This window comes from Terrapene carolina, unplaced genomic scaffold (genome assembly GCF_002925995.2).
Source record: "Terrapene carolina triunguis isolate 2854851 unplaced genomic scaffold, T_m_triunguis-2.0 Scaffold22, whole genome shotgun sequence".
NCBI classification, from domain to species: Eukaryota; Metazoa; Chordata; order Testudines; family Emydidae; genus Terrapene; species Terrapene triunguis.
The window spans coordinates 15,965,571-15,969,488 of record NW_020664373.1 but is presented as its reverse complement, the minus strand read 5'-3'; positions in this window follow the sequence as shown (position 1 = coordinate 15,969,488).

Here is a 3,918-nt window from a genome sequence, read left to right as displayed (position 1 = left end):
CTTGGGTTGTGACAAATAAGTGTTTGTCTACCAAGGCTTAAAAAACACTCAGGAATTTGCACAACATTTCAGACAGGGATGTACAGGGCTATTATACACGTGCTCAAAACTGGTGCAAATTTGTTATCCAACTGAAGGAATGAACAGTTTTAATTATAGTACTGGATGCCCAGCAAGGGACAAAGCTGCAGCTACAAAGGATATCACATTGCTGTGGCCTAACGCATGGGTTTACCCTTAGTGATACATACTGCATTTAAGCTCTGGAGCTTGCAGATGTGGCTGCAGCCCATTCTGTGCCTTTTTTTTATTGTAATGGATTAAGGATGTCGAGTAGTCGGGATGGGGATGTTCTTTTAGGAGTCAGTAACAATAGCCCAAGGGTTCCATTTTAAAATTGGGCTCTTGATAACTAAAGTGTGGTTCTACTTTGAATATCAACTTGTAGAAAAGACATTGTTTATTTGTTTTCAAAATTGTACCAGTTGTGCTCAATTCACTAGAAAAACATTTTTACTTGCTGTTAGCCCTGCAAACTCAACTGGGGATCTGACACTTAAACCAGATTAATTTATTACTGGCAATGATACATGGAAAACAAGCTTCTACAGGCCTTGTGGTCAAAGACTAATTATTTTCAGTGGGTTTGCAGAGGTCTGCTTCCCTATAACTTGATAAGGCCCAACTAGGAAAAGAATTGCAGCTCTCTGTGTTGGCTCAGCAGGACAAAAAAAGGAGAAAAAGCTTATTTTAATAATTGCAATTAGAGGATATGAGTTTGAATACACACACATGAACCCAATCTAGTAGTAAGAAAGTACCATTTTTACATATTCAGTTTAGATTTAGCCACTTTAAAAACCAGTCTTGGTACAGTATTGGAGGAACAGCTATCACTTTCTTTGATAACTATGACAGGTATTGCTATCCCATGCAGTGTCCTTGGGATCCATCGTGTTAAATGACTGGTTTATGTATGATTGTATTCTACTCCAGGGGGAGGACTACAACAGCTCCTCCAGGAACAAAAAACAGTGGGTTTGTGATTAAGGCAAATCCAACCAGGTTGTAATCCCTCAGAAAGGTATTGCTAGCTGGGGAGGCTCACATATATTGGTTTCTCCAGAGACCAATAGCCAACGAAAGTAGCTTTAGATAAATAGCCTGAGTTGAAACTGACTAGGGGCTTGCTTTCTGATCCAGCAAATGGACAGGACCTACTGTCTGGGACTGCAGGGCAGTCCTTGCAGAAGGGGTGGAAGGACTTGACCTGAGAGGGCCTCATAAGACTGATGGGTGACCTCTGGTAAACTTTTAGCATGCATCTAAGAACTTATTTTTTCCTCTGTAATGCTTTCACCTTAATAAAGGTGCTTACTCACCAAGAGCTGGGTGGTAACTTGTAACACACTGTTTGTAGCCTTTGGAGGGAGAGGAAAATGCAGGCCACCAGGCTTTTCAGGGAGTCTGGTTTGCTGGGGTTATCAGAGTGTAAGCAGGGACCTGTGCAGCCATAAAACTCCCAGTCACAAAGGGAGTGAGATTGTAGATATCTACTCAGGAAAGGTGACAGCTGGGAGCCAGAAATCTTTTAAGTGGTTGCCCTCAAGGGACCACATGGGAAAACAGGATCACCTACTCTGAACCTGAGACAGTAACACCTAGCTTCTACTAATATAATTTGTCCAACTCTCACCTCCTAGTCTCTCCTAGGCAAGCCATTTTCAGCTATTATGAAAGAAAAACTTCCTGATTTTAGTGTTCACTGACAAACCTATAATCCACAGGTTCCTCGTTCTTGACTTAATTTAAGCAAGTTCATTCAGTTTAGGCCCTATCTACATTATAATTAGAACTAGGTTGGGGGACCCCATTGTAACATGATTAACTGATGTAGTATAAACATGACCCTGCCCCATGCTAAAACACTGTACTATTCACATTTAAAATCAATACTTGTGGCAAACTTTCATCTTCCCCGATTCTTACTACTACTAGTGGGGAAAATTAAAGTTTCGGGAAGGAAGCAACCAGGTGAGAAAGAGATTGTATCTGTGTTGTCTCAGAAAAGGAGATAGCGAAAGCAAAAATGAAAAATCAGAATGGCAGATGCATGACTGTCCCATGGATTATAAATTCACAACTCTTTTAGGAACCAGCTTGAGGCCCCCTACCTTGACCACCACCAACCTGACACCTCATATTAAAGAGCATCTTGTAGTCAGGACCAATTGGGGTGGCGGGGTGGGGAAAAGGACACACAAAAGGGGCAGTTTTCCCTGGGACCCCTGTCTGAGAGGGCCCTCAGAGTAGTCCTGTGAGCTGGCAGTAGGGACACAGTGCCACTCAGGTTTGGCCTGACCACCCTCCCCACCCTGTCACAAGGAGGGGGGTGGGCACCAGGCCAAACCTGAGTGGTGACGTGACCCCGCATACCAGGTCAGAATGCCACTCACTGACATTTGGTGCTGGAGGGGCAGCTGGGCCAAACCTGAATGGAGGTGCACCCTACATGCCAGGTCACAACACCTGGAGCAGGGAGCTGGGCCCAGCCCTGTGGGACAGGAGTCAAGCTGCTGCTGTGGGGTAAGTGAAGGGCAGACTTACTCTTCAACAGTCCATCCTCCCCACCCCCCCATACATTTTTTTTTTTAGGTGGAGGAAGGCCCGAGTTTCAAATTTTGCTCTGGTCCCCCCAAAACATCTGGGCAGCCTGCCCACAATTCCCCTAGCAGTGTGCTGATGCAGTGGCTCATTAGTGATGGAAGGAAAAGCTTCAGATAGTTGCATCATTGGTATTTCCTCTGCAGTATTTTGATTTTCTGGGGGGCCTAACACTGCCTCGCTTGTGAAATATGCTGCTATCACAGTCTAAGGTGGTATCGTTCCAGCATTTCACTTAATACTTCTAGAAACAGTTTTTCATTTCCAAAATCAAAGTTGAGAGTTTCAAAGCTGATTAAATTTAAGTACCTTTGTTAAGGTTTGTCTAAGGGAGATTTTTTTAGTTATAGCAGTACAATAACTAAAGCACTATCGTTATACTGGAATAACTCCACCACTGGACAGTCTTATTCTGGAGTAAGAATGTTTTTTTTTAGTTTAGCTTAAACCGCTTCCAAAGTGGCAAGCTAACCTGCAAAAAGCCACTCTTTTATACTGGAATAAAACATGTTAGTTAACACATTTTTAAAAAACACTGATTTTCTGAGTCTGAGCAAGCCATGGAAAATTATCCAACATAAATGTGCAAAGTGAAAAGACTATATTGCCATCTTCTCCTCTACTATGTATCTCACAGCAAGAGACAATTAGTCTCCTTTGGAATTTAAAATTGGGACCAATTTACATTGGAGTCTATGGTCCCTGTGGCACATTCCAGTGGGAGCCATACAAATTAGTCTGCAGTATTACTGTTTAATGAAAGAAGTTCCGTGTAGGACTAAGTCTAGTTACAAACAGCAAAGCAACGTCTTAATCAGAATAATTTTCCAATCAACCTAAATACACCAGACCCTCGCTAGAACGTGGGATTTGGGATCCATGAGTGGTACTACGTTAACGCGGGGACCGTGTTAAAATGAATTGCAATTAAAGTAATTAAATTTGGGTTCCATGGCTGCAACCGTGTTATATGCGAATTCGCGCTATATAGACGTGCGTTCTAGCGAGGGGCCGGTGTACTGAACAATTTAGGCAAAACTGAAGAGCTGCTTTAGGAGTTGTAAAAGGATTTGTAGCTGAACAATAGTAGTATCACCATCATATGCTTCAGCTAGTCCCCAGATTAGAGACTTCAGTTTAGGTAGTCAAACTATGTTTAGTGTTAATTCAAAATAACCTTAGACCTTGCATCCATGAAATATCAAAATACAACAGTATATTCCAGAATATAAAAACAATTGCTTGGATGTTTAG